We start from the raw sequence: 21,024 nt of genomic DNA on the forward strand, positions 1-21,024 counted from the left end.
ACTGCTAAAGCTGAGAACCACTGATCTCCTTAAAAACCCTCATTGACTCCCACCTTCTTCAACTCCTCCCACCTGCCAGTGGTGCCCTGAGCAGGGCTGGTCCAGGCCTCTGTGCCATGGGCTCCTCATTTCAGAGCACACTGGCCATTTCCTTTTGTGGTGTCTCCTCCAGCCCTGACTAGCCTTGTCCCTCCTGCCCTTAGCTGTCAGCCTGTTGCCCGCATTCTCTCTAGACTAGGAACTCTTGGAGGGCAGGGCCATGTCTTGGTTTGTGTGAACCCCAATACCACGCACATATGTGGCACCTGATTCAAAGCCATAACTTAAGTACTGTCCCCTGGGTCATCACAAGATCCCTAGACACATGCTGGCACAGATTCATGGTTATTTCATTTTACTATTGAGCTTACTATTAACACAGAGGGGTTGGTGGGCCCCTGGAGGAGGCACAGCAAGCCCCTGCAGCTCTCTCAGACTGCGCTCTTGAAACACAGCTTCTGGAGGTACCTAGAGCGTGTGGGAAGAACAAGGGAATTGGGGTCTGATGAGCTATGCTGGCACTCTGGCTCTGCCATTTTTCAGCCCTATGACCTCAGAAAAGCTCCAAGACTCATTTTTATCATTTGTGAAATGGAATTGTTGTATTAAGGTTAGATAAGTTTTCTCCTAATTTGAGTGCCCCTGAGAGCAGGACCTGAGACAAAGCTTTGGATGCAGGGATTTATTACAGAAGGGATCCCAGAGAGTAGGAGGGGAGATTTGGGAAGGGCAAGTCAGAAAAGAGGAAACACTCATGTAATTATTACTAACGGTGGTGGGAGGGTCCATCCTGCTGAAACTTCTGAGAAGCACACAGAATGTGCCCCCAGAACTGCCCACCCAAAAGACAGGGTCATTTATCACATTTCCCACATCCCATTGGTTCAGAGCTGCCAAGGCCCTCCCTCTTACAGACTGTTGCTGAGATCCTCCGGTCTGCAGGTATGTGGGTTCTGAACCTTCAGGGAAGGCCAGAGGCAGAGAAACACAGAGGTGGAAGGTGCACTTGGGGTGGTACTGGTTTGTGACCTGCTGCTGAAACTAGAGGTGGGCTAAGGGGATGCACAAGGGGCCTGAGAGCACCTGCTCCAGTCTGTGAACACACCTGCCCACCTGCCTAGAATGCACCTGCACTCCACATGCCAGCACATTTGGGAAACTCAGCGGTGGCCGCAGGACTGGCAAAGGTCAATGTTCATTCCAATCCCCAAAAAGGCAATGCCAAAGAATTCTCAAACTACCATACAGTTGCACTCACCTCACACGCTAGCAAGTAAAGTTCAAAATTCTCCAAGCCAGGCTTCAACAGTACATGAACTGGGAGCTTCCGGATGTTCAAGCTGGATTTAGAAAAGGCAGAAGAACCAGAGATCAAATTGCCAACATTCACTGGATGATCAAAAAAGCAAAAGAGTTCCAAAAAAACATCTATTTCTGTTTTATTGACTATGCCAAAGCCTTTGACTGTGTGGATCACAACAAACTGTGGAAAATTCTTCTTAAGAGATGGGAATACCAGACCACCTTACCAGCCTCCTGAGAAATCAGTATGCAGGTCAAGAAGCAACAGCTAGAACTGGACATGGAACAATTAACTGGTTCCAGTTTGGGAAAGGGGTACATCAAGGCTGTATATTGTCACCCTGCTTGTTTAACTTATATGCAGAGTACATTATGTGAAATGCTGGGCTGAATGAAGCACAAGCTGGAATAAAGATTGTCAGGAGATATATCAATAACCTCACATATGCAGATGACACCACCCTTATGGTAGAACGTTAAGAAGAACTAAAGAGCCTCTTGATGAAAATGAAAGAGGAGAGTGAAAAAGCTGGTTAAAACTCAACACAGAAAACTAAGATCATGGCATCCAGTTCCATCACTTCATGGTAAATAGATGGGGAAACAGTGGAAATAGTGACTGACTTTATTTTGGGGGGCTCCAAAATTACCGTAGATGGTGACTGCAGCCATGAAATTAAAAGACGCTTACTCCTTGGAAGGAAAGTTATGACCAACCTAGATAGTATATTCAAAAGCAGAGACATTACTTTGTCACCAAAGGTCCATCTAGTCAAAGCTATGATTTTTCCAGTAGTCATGTATGGATGTAAGAGTTGGACTATAAAGAAAGCTGAGTACCAAAGAACTGATGATTTTGAACTGTGGTGTTGAAGAAGACTCTTGAGAATCCCTTGGACTGCAAGGAGACCCAACCAGTCTATCCTAAGGCAAAGCAGTCCTGAATAGTCATTGGAAGGACTGATGCTGAAGCTGAAACTCCAATACTTTGGCCATCTGATGCGAAGAACTGACTCATTTGAAAAGACCCTGATGCTGGAAAGATTGAAGGCAGAAGGAGAAGGGATGACAGAGGGATGAGATGGTTGAATGGCATCACCGACTCAATGGCCATGAGTATGAGTAAGCTCCGGTAGTTGGTGATGGACAGGGAAGCCTGGCATGCTGCAGTCCATGGGACTGCAAAAAGTCAGACACAACAGAATGGTTGAACTGAACTGATTTGCCAAGGCTGCCTCTCACATGGCTCTGCTGCTCTTATCTGAGGTGGCCTGTTTAGCTGTCTGTATCCCCCACTTGACATGAGTTTTCTAGATGCCCATTACTATATCCTCAATGCCAAAGCAAGAGCAGTGTACAGACCACATCCTCGGAAATATCTTTTGAGTGACTGAATGAGCAAAAGCACTCTTCATGTAATAGAGACTCAGGACCATCCACTGTGGCACTAATCAGACTTTTGAACTGCGGGAGAGAATGTACTGTTTTATCATCAAGTTGCAAAGAAACATCCCAGGTGGCACAGTGGTAAAGAATCCACCTGCCAGTGCAAGAGATGCAAGAGACACAGGTTCGATTCCTGGGTCAGGAAGACCCCCTGCAGTAGTAAATGGGAACCACTCCAGCGTTCTTGCCTGGGAAATCCCATGGACAGAGGAGCCTGGCAGGCTACAGTCCGTGGGGTTGCAAAGAGTCAGACATGACAGAGCACACACAGAAAGAAAAGAAATCCATTATGAGTGGGTTTCAATTCCTTTCTATTCAAGATGGAATAACAGAGAACAGGTTTACCTCTGCCCTGAAACTACTACAAGCCCAAACAAAACATAGGAAACAATGATGCTCGAGAGTTTGGACTTAGAACAAAAAAGAAGGCTCATCTTCGAGAGGAAATGAATGAGGTGAGCCGTGTGACTGCCCCAGCTTAGTGGTTGGAGAAAGTTTCGGGCAGCTGTGGGAAGCAGGGGAGGGAGTAAAGGATGGAGGGACATACTGCAAAGGGGCATGAGGAAACGTGTCTGGGTGATGATCAGTTCACTGTCTTTATTGCAGAGATTGTTTCACAGGTATATACAGAACACGTCAAAACCTATCAAACCATGCACTTTAAACTATGCCATTTAATTGTATATAATCATACTTGGATGGAGTTGTTTTTAAAAATAATAAATTAGAAAACTGATATTTCTGCTAGGTAATGAAGAATACTCTACATTAGTAAAAACACATGTAGAAACTCATTAAAGAGTATGGAACAAATCAACATCTTTCTGGTAAGATCCTCAGCTCTCTGGCTTTTAACAAATAATCTTTGTCTAAAATTTGGATCCAGTTTTCAAAGGAGGGTTCAGAATTTTGTCCAGCAGGCAGGCAGATTGAAATTTACATTTGTAAATTTCACCTGAGTTACTCTCTCCTCCATATCAGAGCCTGTTGCCTTGGGAGGGGCACACCTACTGCGCTAGGCCACAGGCCAGGTTATCTCCTCCGGGGGATTCAGACGTATCTTCCACATCCACTGCTTCCACCAGCGAAGCCCCAGGGAAGCTTCTCACAGCTTCCCTGCCACACCTGGATCACTGTCGACCATCTCTGAGATCTCTGACCTTAGATGCCCTCTACATGTGCCCACTACCTAGAGGTTCAGGGACCTCTCAGTCTCCCACCTGGAGACTGGAGGTGCTGGCTCCTCCACTGACCACTCCCCTAGTGGTTTCTTGGGCCCCTAGTGGAATAATTCTCTCAATGCACCACCCATTTCCCCAGCAGAATAGCTTCAATTCTTAAAGCCACAACGCTTTCAGTCTAATCTCGTAAGCATCTCCTCCCAAGAAGCAAAGGACATCTCCAGGGGACTATGCTGGAGTGTGTTCAAAGGATGCCCTTTTCTCTTCAGTACCTTAGGCTAAGTTCAGCCGCTGCACCAAACCCTGTATGTACTAATGTGAGTGTGTTTCCCTCAGAGATCTGTGGTCCTTCTTGACAACCTGTCATCATTCTGACAATACAGTCCTCCTGCACACGCCTAATCTTCCATCAAACTGTGTGCAGCTGAATCTTCAGTGTGGACAGGGCTCTGGTTATTTTCTGGTGGGATGCTGAGCCCAGGGAAAGTCAGCCTAGGTGGCTGGGGTGCCCATGACACTTCCCAAGGACCCCCAGGCTGGGCCACACAAAGCTCTGCAAAAGGACCCTGCCTTCTAGGTTCTGCCTCCTGTCCATAAAGCTCTTATAAATAGGTATAGGGATTTTGTGAATGCAAGTTTTCATTTATCTGGGATAACTGTCCAGGAGTGTGATTTCTGAGTCTTGTGGTACAATGCATGCCTGCATGCTAAGTTGATTCAGTCATGTCAGACTCTTTGAAACCCTATGGGTTATAGCCCACCAGGCTTCTCTGTCCGTGGGGTTCTCCAGGCAAGAATACTGAGCAGGTTGCCCTGCCCTCCTCCAGAGGATCTTCCTGACCCAGGGATCAAACTCATGTCTCTCACACCTCCTGCACTGGCAGGTGAGTTCTTTACCACTAGCACCGCCTGGAAAATCCAAGTGTGTGGTAGAAATAGTTTTAACCTCTTTTCCAATTCTTATACCTTTATATATATGTTCTTATCCAATTGCATTGGCTAATACCTCAAAGGCCATGTTAAAGCATACGAAAGGTAATGAACACCTTTGCCTTAGTCAGAGTAGCTCTAGCGTTTCCCCATCAAGTAGGATTCTGGCTTTGGGATTTGTGGCCTATATATATATATATATATATATATATATATATATATATATTCAGTGTTATTTTTTTTTTTTTTTTTTTTTTTTTAATTCTAAAATCTTTAATTCTTACATGCGTTCCCAAACATGAACCCCCCTCCCACCTTAGTTGCCCAGGGCTGCTTTGACAAAATGCCACAGACTGGCTGGCTTCAAGCAACAAAATTCATTTTGGGGGTTAGAAGCCTGAAATCAAATTGTCGGCAGGGCCACAATCCCTCTGTAATTTGTAAGGGAGAACCTGTCCTTTCCTCCCAATAGCTTCTGGTGCTTTGCTGTCATGCGTTGACCCCTTCTGTGTCTATGTCTCTGGGTCTCTTCTGTTCTTATTGGGACACTGGTCATAGTACTCCAGTATGGCCTCATCTTAACATTACTAATTATATCTGCAGTGACTCTTTTTCAACCCACCCACACACAACAGAACACTCTATTCCTGCCTTCCTTTATATGTTGCTCTTGAGAAGACTGCTGGAAGCTGAATTATCTCATGCATCCAATTAATTTTATAGTTGGGCCTGGAATCCCTGAGGATTTTTTTTTTTTTTTTTTTTGGTCTTTAAAGTCTCGTAGTTTATGTCTCAAATTTGAGATTTGAACATTCTGGGACAACTTTCAAAGTATATGTGCCGGGAGACAATTCTCTGAGTCACTCACATTTCTGTATATATTGCAAATATATTGTGTTGCAAATATATTGTATAGCAAATACATTGTGTAGCAAACAGCTTCAGAAGATAGAGATAGTGTTGACATCCAGGACAAAAAGAAGACACGCTTGGTGTTCAGCACAGTGAAGCAAAAGGGATGATATCTACTCATTATGAAAGACTCAGGTTCCCTGAGCTAAGAGTTCCTCTCCTGTTATAATGTATGTGCAGATAGTCTCTAGTCCTCTGTACATCACCCTTGAATATTAAGGCTGAGAGGATCAATGTCAAAAGGACAGTATATTGGGCACTAATATTTCTGTGAGTAATAAGCTATCTTTGCTCTCTGACCCAGGAATCTCATGTTTTCTATTGGCAACCATAAGACTGTGGCAAGCTAACTTATTAGCTTATAAGCAGAATAAAATATAAGACTCTTCATAGTTCTTGACAACATGCTGGGGCATTTTAATACGGTTATTTACTTTTTCTGAAAAATCTTCTTGAATACAATTTTAAATATTTGTTGTTCCTGTGTTTGGTCATTTCAACCCAGGACTCCTATTATACGTAGGCTGAATCTTCTTTGCCCGTTTTCCTTTTCAATCATTTTCAGAACCATTTTACTTCTTTTGTTTTTATTATTTTTGTTGTTTTCTTTGTTTTTTGCCTTTCTTCAGTGTTCCTTTTCAAATTTTCACTTCAATATATTCCTCCTTGTACAGCTTGTAATTTATTCTTTATTTCTGAAATTGTGTTGCCTTTCTTTTTCAGTTTCTTTCCTGAGTTCAGTCAACTCATTGCATTTCTTTTGCTTTGCTCATCTTTGTTTTTAGATTTTTAATTTCTGATTCTAATGTTTTAATTTACAAATGATTTTTAACATATGTTCAATTCATAATGCAACATGTATTATCAGTTTCTTCCATTTTGGAGAAAGGGAGACTTTTGATCAGCTACCAGTCTTATATGGACTTGTTTTGATTTATTTTCTGTTTTTCCTATTCCTGAGCACTGTGGGGACAGAGTTCATAGTTTAAGAGTACCTTCTTCTCAGCTTTTTGGTTTTTTTTAGTGGATAATAATGAGGGGGATGAAAAGGATTGGGATATCTTATTCTTTTTTTAATTTCTGCAGAATCAATATTTTTCCTCTCTTACTTAAACTTTTCCTTCACAATCAATTCACAAAGGACATAACTCATCTCTTTATTTTATTATCTCCTAGAAGCTCTGCATCTCTGAGGCGCCAGTTCCAGTCCTGTTCACTTTCAAGCCATTTTCTCTTTGGCTGTTGCTGTGAACTATGATGTCCGAGACCTATGCTCAACTTTTTGACATTTACTATTGTACTTTCTTTTTATGGGAGTAATTCTGTGTGTGCGCTATCTATGTCCTCTTCCCCTGATTTCCCTTTTTGCAGATTCTCATAAGCCTCTCCTCCTCTACTCTCCTACCTCTGGCAGCACAGACGCTCTATTGAAACACAGTGCTCCCTTCTCAAGTTGTAGTTCATACAAAGTTTGTGGTGGTCTCTATATCCCAAAGGTGTGGACCAGGGATGAACTTATTGTTTTTTCTCTTAACTTGATTGATTTTTGGATATGAGGTAGAAAACTAAATGGATGCAGAAAGCTGCCAGTATTTTTCAGACCATTCCAAATATTTTAAATGCTTGTTTTTATTTTTCATTTGATCTATAGTTACTTAGAATTTGTTTTTAAATTTCATAATTTATAGGATCCTAAAATTATTTACCTATTTACTTTCACGTTAATTGTATTGGAATCAGATATGTGGTCTCTATGTTATTACTGATTCTTTAAAATGTACAGAAACCCAATTAACAGCCTACTTTGGGGTTAGCTTTGTACGTGATCCTTATGTGTCTGAGAAGATTGTACATGCTCTAATTTCTTACTACAGGGTTTCCCCCCCATATACTTTACATACATATATAGGATCAAGTTTGTTAATTATAGTGTTCAAATACCATGAAAGATTTGTTGTCTGTTTGATCTAATTACTGAGGAAGGCATATCAAAAATTTCCCAATGTGATGTATGTTTATCAATTTATGCTTGTTGGTCTGTCAAGTTTTGCTTTATATGGTTTGAGACTATGTTATTAAGTATATTTTAAAAATATAATTAATTGAAGATTTTATCATTATATCTTGATTGACATTCATCTTTTTTAAAAAATATGATATTGATATAGCTATACAAGCTTTCTTTTGGCAAATATATAATTTCTATCCTTTTATTTTCAGCCTTTTCATGTCCCTTTGCTTTAGTGTGGCTCTTTCAAGCAGGATGTTTGAATTTTTCAACTTAATCTGATAATTCTATATGTTAAGTAGAGAGTCTATTACACTTGTATCATGCTATCGACATACAAAATAATGTATGTCAAAGTTATTTTTTACATTTACTCTGCTTTTATTATTTTTTTAAATTTAGATTTCTTTTAAGGAACTGATTTATCTTTCTGTAAAATCATATTTATCTGGAGTTTAGTAATTCTTTCATTTACATTTTTATGTTCTGTCAAATTCAAGTAAAATTAAATATATTATTACATACTCATGTATATGTATACATACATGTATATTTATTTATATCTATTTTTCCTACAATGTATATATATTGCTTTTATAATCCAAAAGTTATTTAGAGATAGTTTAATATGTAAATGAATAGATAAATGAAATCATATCTTTCTTTATTTTTAACATGGAAATGATGTTGTTATAACCAGGTAGATTTATCAACAGCAATAAAATGGAAGTCACCTGAAGGCAGAATCTCCTCAACTTCTCCTGCCCTGAATATTCTCTGCTGAGATTAGTGAATACCTGCAGAAAAATAAAGGATGCTGTCAGGAGGTGGTGAACTAAGTTGCTATAGTAAGATTATCAGATTTAGCAAATAAAAACCTTATGCAGGATATACGTTTATGAACAATTTACACACTGTTTATCTGATATTCAGATATAACTAGATGTCCTATATTTTATCTGGCAACCCTAGCCTATGGATCGCCCTTTCCCATGCATTTCACTGGAGAGTGGAGCAAAGCAGATGTCTCTTCCTTGTAAGCCCGTGACCTGTCTCCGCTGAATGGATCTGTGAAGAGGTAAAAATGTCCGCTCTCTATTTGGACACCCACACTCGTTGTCTCTTATTTGCTAGCAATCTCTCAGAGACCCCTTAGCACTTAAACTAGGGAATGAGGACACTATGCCTTTGGTTTTCGGCCTGCTAGAATTTCCATCTGACCCCTTGCCAACAACCCCAACACCAGCCTACCACACACAAACACACATCCGGACTTTCTGCCAATGTCAGACCTCAGGAGCTAGAACCAATCAAGGAAACCCCACAGTGAAGGATTATGGCCATGTTCTGCTTCCTCCCTGAGCTCAGGAAAAGACTGCTAACCAGTTGCCCATTCAGGACTTCCTTATTGAAAAACGACAAATTTAATGATCCCAATAGGTACGGGTTCCTCAAAATCACCACAATGTCCTCCTGGATCTTCTGATCACCTCCTCTCCAATCCTTATCCAGGAGTTTTCCTGCTCACAATTATTCAGAAGTTTCTGTTGTTCCTTCTGCTATGCTTAACTAATTATAATAAGCTAATAATTAACTTTTGTACAAAACTCTAAGCTCCCTGTGTATTCTTTTATTTGTGATAATTAGTTCCCAGTCCAGCTCTGATTGAAAAAGCATGGGCTCTGACCCTGACAGGCTTGAGCCTGAGGTCAAGATCACTCACTGACTAGCTTGGCTTTGACCAATTCACTGAGCCTCTCTGAGGCCTCTATTCTTCATCTATAAAATGGGACTCGGACAAGTGACTTTGAACCAATCCATATTCTATTAGACACCATTCAGACTCACAAGGGAAAAAAAAATTTTGCAAACTCCATGTTTGAACTAGATCGTACTCTTTTAGAAGCATGCAGGAAAACATGCAAACTTCATTGGCAACAGAACTAATTAGACAGATTTCAATATATCTTTCACGGCAGTCAGAATGCTGATTGGAAAGGAATTTTCAGACAGAGAGTATTGCAGAAAGGAGTGAGTTTATTAAGAACAAAGAGCAGAGATAATGTGGAGCACAGTGATCTAAAGTCCTGATGGACCAAGAAAAGTCGACAGGACAATGTTAAAAGAGCGGGCCAGCTCAAGGAAGTGCCGACTGAAGGGAGAATAGTGAGGGGCTTAAAAATACAGTGGGCCAACTTCCTGAAACACCAGGGAGGTAGCAGCCAATTTTTATAGCCTCAAGACAAAGAAAATTCTTGCTAGAAGGGTGGCGTTAGGTAATTGGTTAGGGAGCGATAGGATGTGTACCAAGGTGGGCATTTTTGCCTAACTTGGCATCAGGAAGCTGGCCGGTAAGGATCAGGGGTCTTTTGGCAGCAGTTACAATGGGGCTCAGTCAGTTCCGGAGATGGCCTCAGTTCTGGGCTCTACTTCCATGGGCCCGGTGCAAGACCACACAACTGTGGCCTTGGGATAGGACTCCACAATGTCCACAGTAGATTAAATGAGGAATTTCTTTAATCCTCAGAACAATAAGAAGTAGACTTCTTTTAGTGAGAAAAGCAAGATGGGAAATAATATGTATAATATGTAACATTTTGTATTAGGAAGAAGGAATATGAAAACATGTTTATTGTATTTGCTTATTTTACATAAATAATACACAGAACTTAATGAAAATAGTTAAATCCAGTGTGAAGATTGGGGATGGTGATGCAAAGCACAGTGGTTTAGGGCAGGGATATTCTTTCACTATATATCATTTCATATTATTCGGATTTTGGAACCACATGATTTGTATTTTGGAATCCATTCAAAAGTAAAGATAGGGAGTTGAACACTTTTAAAAATTAAAAGTAAAGTTCACCTCTAAAAGTTGTCAGTTAAATGAAACTATATATGCAGCATGTGCGTGTGTGTGTGTGTGTGTGTGTGTAGTTTTACAGAATTATGTATTTAGATAGAGAAAATTTTGCAAGTTAACTTCTAAAGAAAAAATAATCATTTATTATCCCAATGCTCAGAGGCAAATCTGTTAATATTTTTCATATTGTTTATCAATATTTATATTGTTATTTAAATATTTTTACATAGAGAGTATGTACAGTTTTTTATCCTGCATTTACCTTAAAGCAAAGCCATCCTTCGTCACTTCTGTTTTTGGTATCTGTAGTATACTTAATTATGTAAATGATCTATGTCACCTGTTTACTTGTCTGTGTTCCCATGGCCCTATCAACTCCCCAAGGACAAGGGGCTATGCCTTATTCATCTTTGTGTTCCCCTGGTGTGATTTGTGGAGGGATCTTGATAAGTATCTATTGAATAAATGCACACACTATTTGACCAAAATTACCTAAGGAGTCGCTTAGTGTTGGGTATTTGGGTCATTTCCAATTGTTTTCACTCCTCTGAATAATGCTAGCACAGTCATCTGTATCTATGAATCACAAATCACCATGCACATCTTTGCTTGTTTCCTTAGGCAAAATTCCTAGAAGTGGAATTACTGGCTCAACGGATAGGAAAAATTTAAGGTTGTTGAAATCACACTGCTAATTTGCCGTCCAAAATGTTGTCCCAATATGCACTCTCAGCAGCTGACACAGGAGGCCTGGTCCTGACATTCACTGAAATTAGGAGCTCCTGTTCCTAAAATCTTTGCTTATTGCAGGGGAAGAGAATGGCATCCCATATGCAATCCTACTGCACTGAAGTTTCTTTAACTTTTTTTAGTGAGTTTGAACAGGTGTTCGAATTTTCTTAGACATAAATTTTTTTTTTAATTTTGTTTGCTCATGCACTTCATACGTCTATCTACTCGGGCTTTCATATTTTTCATCTGTATCTTCTCATTTAAAATTGTGAATCTCTCTGCTGTCTCTTTCCTCATAGGTTACCTAATTTTCTCCAGGGAATTTTTTAGAGGTTTAGGGGAGATACATATTATGGAAAATTTCCAATAAATAAAACAGTAGAGAGAAAAGTACAACAAAGTCCTAAGTTCCTGTCATCCAACTTCAACAACCTTAAGCACTTTGACAATTTTATCTGTTTATCATGTTTCTTCCCCAACATACACAGACATTTGAAAAACATTTTTTTTCCTAGAGTATTTTAGGCAAATCCTAGACATCACAGCATTTTCCCCATAAATAGCCAAAGCATTTTTAAGCTGCCATATGAGTATTTCTATTTAAGCAGAGCGCGGATTGACTCCACAATAAGGAATTTATTTATAACAGATTGGAATCCTGCCCTCTATCATTTCTCCACGTTCAATGACTCTTTCTTTATGTAAAACGTGGCCTTTGTCTTTCTTCAGCCTACTTGCGTGTACTCCATGGGAGACCGCTAAAATATTGCAGCCATGAATTTAGCCCAAATGAATGGCCAAGGCCTTGTCAGAGTCACCCAGGTCTGCAGGAGAGAAGAACCATCAATTTGCATTTGCTGAGCATATAAACAACTCATCTCCAATGCTTGCTAACTGATTGCCCACCATCATCAAACTCATAATTCAACAGTGTTAACGCTGTTAAGTCTTAATTTATCTTCATTAAATAGCAGCTTGCGTTGAGAAGGGAAACGGGTTGATTTCCGTCCCCTCCCCATGAAATGGTAGCTTCTTTGTCAGTCTGGAAACAATGAATCCCTCTGCAGACTGGGCTTCATGTTTTAAGCAGAACTCAAGACAGTGGCAGTATTTTTATTTCCTTTCTTGGGACCATTTTACCCAATTTCAAATATCTATAGAAATCGGAGTCCAGAGAAACTTTCTCAAATGGGAGGACTCTAGGTGTGCAGGGTGGAAGGAGAGGCAGAGAGAGCATGAGAGTGTGTCTGCAAGACAGCAAAAGTCGTTTTTATAAAATAAGTGCTTGCAAAGACAGAACTGCAGCCAGGCTGGAAGAAGAGAAGGCCACGCACCCCCCGTGCTCCGGCCTGCCGTTCCCTGTGCTAATCCCGGTGACAGCAACAGAAGCTACTGGAATCTGAGCCGCCGGCCTGACTTCAGCACCTGGCGCGGGCGGCAGGGGCTGGAGATCTGGGGAAGTTATGCTGCGGGAGCGAAGAAAGCCCAGCTTGTTGAGGACCAGACCCACCGTGCTGGGGATCCTGAGGCCACTCCAGAGATGTCGACATGCCTTTCATGAACCAGCACTTGCCTGCATTCTGAGCCAGCCCCTTTGCCTCTCCTGGCCTGGTGTGCTGCAAGGAGAGAAGCCCGTCCCCAAGATCAGGGAACGTCTGCATGCTTGTGTGTGCATGCGTGCATGTGTATGAGTGTGTGTGTGTGTGTGTGCGCACGCGCATGCATGTGAGTGTGCCTGTGTCTTGCTCTTGCTTCAGGAGCTGGAAGTTACACAGCATCACCTTCAAAATGAAGCCTGCTGTCAAGTGGTAAACAAGGCGGATTCTGGGGATTAGAATGTCAAGCCAGGTCTTTGCTAACATGCACAGTGGCCGGATGGTGCCCAGAAAGGTTTTTAAAGGCTGGAGGCGGCACGAGGTGTGTGAAACCAGAGCTTTCCCTTTCCGTGGAAAAAGCAAGGGGGAACAGGAGGAGACAGGCTCTCTCACACTGAAACGTGTTTAAAGAAGAATCATTTGAATTAAAATAGACGCGCTCCCGAAATAATCTTGTTTTGAAAGCTCAGAAATCTTAGGAAGAGAAAAAGGCTATCAGTACACTTACCCTTTGAATCCGTTATGGCCCTTGCTATTTATAATTTATTTTTCCTCCATGTGGCTTAAAATAATCAACAGACATTATCACATTAACTCTTGCAATCCTCCTCGCCCTTCCACAAAGTCCTGTCCTTCAGGGCACAAAGGACACAGCCCCAGCCCTGCGGATGTGGCCCCTCCTGCACTGGCGCCTCTGAGCCCCCTGGCCGGCCTGGGCCCAGGAAAACATTCTGGCCACTGCAATTCATGGTCTTTCCTCATCTGCTCCAGCGCCAGGTGGCGGGGAGCCTGCTGGAGGACGTCAGTGCAGGAGAGCCGTCAGGACCCCAGAGACGCCCTAGGCCGTGCCCCTGCGTCAGTGTCCTAAGGTGTCACTGCAAGGCCCACAGCAAGCTATTGTTAACAACAATAAAGCTCTGGGGTTCACAAGTTGTTTACTCTTTTAAAAAAGTAATTTAGAGAAGGGTAAAGTTATCTCAAGAGAGGGTGGGAAATAGCAGCTTACACAGTAGGTATGTGTTAACTTTAAAGAATTCACATAAAATTCATGTTATCAGTTTCTTTTGGAAAACCCAGGGCTGGGGTCAGCCCTTGATGGGCGCTAAGTGTCCCTGTCCTTTCAGTCGGGAGCAGGGCTCTCTCTTCGAGTGACACTGAGTCCCTGAGTGGGCACACCACTTCCCCAGGAGAGATACTGCTGGCCCCCTGCAGGCTTCTGGGGTGTGACCTCTGGAAGGCAGGAGTGGAAACAGTTTTCCTGGGGGCCAAAACCTATATAATTTCCAGCTTCCCAGGGGGTGCTAGTGGTAAAGAACCCATTTGCCAATGCAGGAGACATAAGAAACACAAGTTTGATGGCTCGATCGGGAGGAAGAAATAGCAACCCACCTCAGTATTGTTGCCTGGAGAATCCCATGGACAGAGGAGCCTGGTGAGCTATAGTCCATAGGGTCGCACGTTGGACACAAGCGAAGCAACTCAGCGCACACACACACACACTTTAAGAAAAAGATACAAAGTTAAATGTAAAACAAATATTTATTTAGAATAACAAATTCCAATTGACAAATTGTAAATTTATTTACGAATTTGATAACAAATATCAATGATGACAATTACAAGCTATACAATGATAACAATACCCTGACCACAAAATCCTGAAAAATAATATAATTTTAAAAAATAATACTTCAAGAACGACAAACCTCTTTTATACTCTTTTTTAATGTTGTTTTTTGACTGCATACTCTTTGATTAAGTCTTCTTATAAAAATGATTGTGTAATATTTTCTCTAGAAAGAATAAATAAAAATTCACTCTTTCCTTTAGATCAGCTGTTTGAAATTTGGTTTAAGTTATTGATAGTATAAAAGAGTTTCTTCCAGCTTCACCTCTCGTCACTGGTAGTGTCACATGAATTTTTAGGATTGTTGTCAAATTTAAGAAAACTTTTATCAAATTTCTTTCATATCTGAGGTGCTGCTATTGTGCTTGAGGTGTGAAATACTGTTATGGGCCTGTGCCTGTAACATAGCAATTCTAATCAGTTCTGTTTTACGTGATTCCCATTGAAAAAGGAAAAAGGACATTTAGTACAATTATAATTGTCTGTTCTGCCTTACTGAGTATATTCTTGCATAAGTGAACTTCAGTTTTGACTAAGCATTGATGAGAATTGAATCCATTGCTTATGATTTTATTTGCTGAGTAATTAGATTATCTTACCATAGTCTGTGTATGTTTCAAGCCTTATGTCTCCTGCATTACTCACATATTTCAGGAGCTGGATGCCTCGGGTGCTGAGAGAGTTTGCAGAATGGGCCGTAGGCACATTCTTGGAAGTCATTCCTATACTAGCATGGCCAGCAATGATTTATCATTGACAGTGATGCAAACCACAGAAATACATCCCACTAAACCCAAACTCAATCCATCCAACTCAAACCGCTGTAACAGACATAGAAAAGCCCTTGGCCACTCCAGTGCCACCAATGACACAGAGAGAAGCTTGACAGAGCCGACGAGAGGATGGAGAGTGACAATGGTTGCACTGCTGCCATTCAAACCCCTCAGCTTTGCAAACTTTGCAAATATGTGGGTCCATCTGCGTATATTGTGAAGGCCCCTCCCCAGAGTCTTGAAGGGAACTAAAAATTGAGAGGCCCAAAGTCAAAGGTTTACTCACTTATGGGTGAATTAGCCTCTGATGGATAATAACAATCTCACTCTCCACTTTCCTGAATGGAAAAGAAAGATGTTAAATAACTTGTAGAGATGCTGGGCTTTCACATCACCCACAACACCTGGGACCTGAGCCAGAACCTGGTGTGAGTACCCTTTACTGCTTCATCACGAGTTGTTGTGGTGCTTGTCAATTGTTGAAGAGACTTACTTCTCCAAAACTATCTTTTGGAGTTTTGTCAAAATCTGCATCTCGTGGAGGAAATGCATCTTTGCATTTCAACTCAAACTCATCCATTCAGATGGCCTTGCCCACCAGATGCCCATCACAGAAAAATGGCAGAGGACTGCTGTGCTGGTGGGAGACCCTTATTTGCAGAGAGATGTGAGAACTGCCGAGCATATTGGGCCCAAGATTAGATGCCTCCTGAACCATCCTAGTCCATCTAGTCAAGGCTATGGTTTTTCCTGTGGTCATGTATGGATGTGAGAGTTGGACTGTGAAGAAGGCTGAGCACCGAAGAATTGATGTGTTTGAACTGCGATTTTGGAGAAGACTCTTGAGGGTCCCTTGGAATGCAAGGAGATCCAACCAGTCCATTCTGAAGGAGACCAACCCTGGGATTTCTTTGGAAAGAATGATGCTAAAGCTGAAGCTCCAGTACTTTGGACACCTCATGCGAAGAGTTGACTCATTGGAAAAAACTCTGATGCTGGGAGAGATTGGGGGCAGGAGGAGAAGGGGACGACCGAGGATGAGATGGCTGGATAGCATCATGGACTCAATGGACGTGAGTCTGAGTGAACTCCGGGAGATGGTGATGGACAGGGAGGCCTGGTGTGCTGCGATTCATGGGGTTGCAAAGAGTCAGACACGACTGAGCAACTGAACTGAACTGAAATGAACCATCCTTAGCCCAAAGTGCTTTCCACTGAGACTCAGAGCAGAGTCTCAGCTTTAAGGTAGCTCTATAGTTTCTTCTCACACCTGGTGAAACACCACATGTACAGATGGGTCTTACTTAATGTGTTGGTCAGGTATTGTGCCAACGTTGTGTAACCACCCACCTCAAAACCCAATGACTTGAAACAATCATCATTTATTCTTGGGGATTTGAAAGGTTGGCTGGAGAGGCTCTTTTTCCTGCCATAGGATTGTGAGCCTAATGTGGTTTGCTCCACACATTTCTCATCTTCCTTGGACCAGAGGACTAGCCTAGACATGCTCTTCTCAGAGTGATGGCAGAGGTTCAAGATGATGAGCAGAAACATGTGAGGCCTCTTAAGACAGGCTTGGAACTGGCACACTACAGCTTTCATCCACATGCCATTGGTCAAAACAAATCCTGTGGTCAAAATCAAAGTACAGGAAGTAAAGGGTACTCCATTCCTTAGGCTATGGCAAGGGTGTCAATGCAAAGAGGAGTGAAAACTTGGGTCAATAATTCAATCTTCCGCACCTAGCAAGGAGCACAGATGACAGATGGGCAGGTCCAGCAGCCCACTGTAGAGATGAGAGAACTGGGGAGTGCCACAGACAACACAGCTTTAGCAGGGCATTTGGCAGGGGTCTACATGGACAGCTGGGTAGATTTATTGCTGAACTACTGTGTCCAAAGAACATTGACTAATGGATTGATGTCCATCTGGAAGAGGTTTGCAGTGGCATACTATTAACTTCTGCCCTGCCCCACTCTTTTATCCACATTTTGGATGTAGGTATTGGAATGATGTCTTACCAGATTTGCAGGTGATAGCCGGACTATCAGTGAGGAGCATGATTAATATGTTTCGATGGCAATTTAAAAATTCAAATTGGTATTAACAGGCTGGATTTATGGGTCCAAAGCAAGAATGAATAAATAAAAAGGGGAATAACATTTATTGAACATCTATTATATGCCAGGCACATGTTTTATTTAATCCTTGCAACAACACTTTGAAGCAAATATGCTTTTCTTTTTCAGATTAAAAAACTATATCCTAGAAAAAGAAGAATAAACTACATCCAAATCAAGCAAAAGGAAGGAAATACAAAGAAGTATGAAAATAAATAAAACAGAGACTAGAAAAACAATAGAGAAAATCAATAAAACTAAAGTTGGTTCTTTAAATAAATATCAACAAAATGGATGAAACTTTAGCTAAGCTGATCAAGGAAAAAGGGAGGAAACTCAAGTCATTAAAATCATGACTGAGAGGACATTGTTACTGACCTTACAGAAATAAGAAGTATTATAAGGGAACACTATAAATAACTTTACATCAATAAATTCGGTAACTTAGATAAAATGGACAAATTTTTAGAAAGACACAAGTCACTAAGACTGTCTCAAGAAGAAACAGAAAATCTGAATAGGCCTATGACAAGAAATCAAACAAGTAATTAAAAAATTTTCCATAAAGATAAGCAGTCCTGGTCCAGAGGGATTCACTGTGAATTCTACTTAAACTTAAAGAAGAATTAATACCAACCCATCACAAATTCTTAGGAAAATTAGAAGAGGAGGAAATATTTCTCAACCCATGTTATTAAGCCAATGTTACCCCAATATCAAAACCAAATAAGGACATCATACTTGCACACACCAAAAGAATCCTACAGAATTGCTATGACTAACAGAGGGTGAGATGCCTGTACGGCATTGCTGACTCAATGGACATGGGTTTGGGTGAACTCCAGGAGTTGGTGATGGACAGGGAGGCCTGGCGTGCTGCAATTCATGGGGTCGCAAAAAGTTGGACACGACTGAGCTACTGAACTGAACTTAACTGAAAAATATAAAAATCCTCAACAAAATATTAGCAAACCAAAACAAGCAACATATAAAAAAATCATATGCCATGAAAAATGCATTATCCCAGGAATACAAAGTTGGTTTAACCTTCAAAAATCAATTAATATAATACACCATATTGGGCTTCCCCCGTAGCTCAATGGCAAAGAATCCACTTGCAGTGCAGGAGATCTAAGAGACGTGGATTCAATCCATGGGCTGGGGAGATCCCCTGCAGAAGAGCCTGGCAACCCACCCCTTGCCTGGAGAATCCCATGAATAGAGGAGCCTGGCAGGCTAGAGCCCATAGGGTCTCAAAGAGCTGGACATGACTGAAGTGACAGCACGAGCACAAGCAATACACCGTATTAATGGAATAAAGACAGAAACCATGAGATAATTTCAACAAATGCAGAAAACGTACTTGACAAAAATCAATACACTTTCATGATACAAACACTCCACAAACTAGGAGCAAAAAGGAACTTCCTCTATCTGCTGCTGCTGCTGCTGCTGCTAAGTTGCTTCAGTCATGTCCGACTCTGTGCAGCCCACCAGGCTCCCCCGTCCCTGGGATTCTCCAGGCAAGAACACTGGAGTGGGTTGCCATTTCCTTCTCCAATGCATGAAAGTGAAAAGTGAAAAGTGGAACTGAAGTCGCTCAGTCGTGTCCGACTCCTAGCGACCCCATGGACTGCAGCCCACCAGGCTCCTCCATCCATGGGTTGCCATTGCCTTCTCCGCCTCTATCTGCTACACGGCATTTATGAAAAACCCACAACTAGCATCATACTAATGGGTGAAAGATTAAACACTGTCTCCTAAGATTAGGAAAAAGATAAAGTTGGTCATTCTCACAAATTTTTTAAAGCATGTATAGGAGTTTCTCGTCAAGGCAATTAGGTATGAGAAAGAAATAAAAGGCATCAAGATTGGAAAGGAAGAAGTAAAAGCCCATTTTCAGATGCCATGGTCTGTTTAGAGAAATGCTAAACAATCCACTAAAACACTATTAGAACTAAAAAATGAATTCAATTATGTAGTAAGATACAATACCAGTATTAAAGAATCAACTATATTTTTATACACTAACAATTCAAAATTAAACAGTTTAAAACCAGAATTAATAAAGCAATTCCACTTACAATAGCATCCAAAAGAATAAATGCTTAGGTTTAGATTTAACAAAATTTAAAAAAAAATAAAAAAGAAATACAAGACCTGACTTGTTGAAAGAAAATAAAGAAGAGCTAAATAAATGAGAAGACATACAATGTTCATTTTTTGGAAAACAATATTATTAAGATTGCAACCAGAAGTAGGAGTTGGGGACGAACTTGGCAGTGACGTGAAGCCCTCACGTGACCAGGAGCTGCAGAGTGACACAGCCTTCAGTGTAGTAGTCACTCCTATCTGGTTACCAGCTCTCCACTGCTCCCTCACACTGGGCTAGCTTCAGACCTGAGGCAAGCAGGTCTGTGGGACGAAGCATGGCAGTGGGGTACTTGTGGCAAGAATCAAAAGGAAAAGGAGACAGCAAGGATAGGCCCAGAAAAATGATCAGGGAAAAAAATCTCATCGTGGTGAATATCCACTAGGAAAAGAAAGAAATGGAGCAGCCCGTGCAGAATGGACAGGAAGACTGCCCTTTGGGAGGAAGTGAATGTCACCAGTCAGCAGGAAATCACAGAGGGTGACAGGCCCACAGACTTGCCCCTAATTTCCCATGGGCCATGCCCAGTACGCAGGACAATGATGGGATCAGTGGAGATGGAGATGATATGGAAATTTTCATAGAGGAGTTGAGAGAAAGTAGGAGAAAACAGGGAGCTGTAATTGAGGAACTGTCTTCCTATCCTTATGGGGGAGGTCTCCATCATCAGGACCATCATGACGAACTTTGCCTTACACCTTGACTCCTGCCATTTTCCATGGGATTAATCTGTGATTCCCACGGTTGTCCTCTTTATCCTTGCATTTTCTTGTTAATGCCTTTACTGGTCCGTTTGCTGTGAACCTTATGTAATCTCCATGTGTCAGATGAGTTCTGTGTTACCAGCTTCTAATCGGAGATTGCCTTGGCACTCAATCTAAGTTTCCATCAACAGTAGAGTTTCTCCCATTTGCATGGAAAAATGCAACTAAAAATGCAACTACATCCACACAAAGACTTATACACAAGTGTTCATAGCAGCATTAGTCACAATAGCTAAAAAGTGAGAGCCCAAATGTTTATCAACTGATGACTGGATACACAAATATGGTACGTCAGACAATATTATATTAAGCAACTAAAAAGCAATATATATATATATAGAGAGAGATAGTTAAGACGGCAATACCTCCCCAACTTAATCTACAGATTCAATGCAATGCTTATTAACATATCAGCTGCCAATTTCTTCAGAAATTGAAGAACTGATCCTAAAATTCATGTAGAAACTTAAGATATCCAGAAAAGTCAAAGCAACCTTAAAAACAAAGAACTAAGTTGAAAGACCCACACTTCCCAATTTCAAAACTTACTATGCTATGCTAAGTCACTTCGGTCATGTCC

The 21,024-nt window shown here is 41.3% G+C and overlaps 1 long non-coding RNA gene and 1 pseudogene across 1 annotated transcript; one reads left to right on the forward strand and one right to left on the reverse strand.

The window, feature by feature from the left end:
* Window positions 1-1,296: 1,296 nt before the first annotated feature.
* LOC132657418 (uncharacterized) lies at window positions 1,297-14,501 on the reverse strand. The gene is made up of 3 exons (XR_009595567.1): window positions 14,398-14,501; window positions 8,553-8,615; window positions 1,297-1,379 (listed from the first exon to the last, which is right to left on the reverse strand). It is a non-coding gene; the product is annotated as an uncharacterized LOC132657418 (long non-coding RNA).
* A 5,239-nt stretch (window positions 14,502-19,740) lies between these two features.
* LOC105611213 (protein BEX3-like) lies at window positions 19,741-20,383 on the forward strand (annotated as a pseudogene).
* Window positions 20,384-21,024: the final 641 nt, after the last annotated feature.

Source organism: Ovis aries, chromosome 1 (genome assembly GCF_016772045.2).
Source record: "Ovis aries strain OAR_USU_Benz2616 breed Rambouillet chromosome 1, ARS-UI_Ramb_v3.0, whole genome shotgun sequence".
NCBI lineage: Eukaryota > Metazoa > Chordata > Mammalia > Artiodactyla > Bovidae > Ovis > Ovis aries.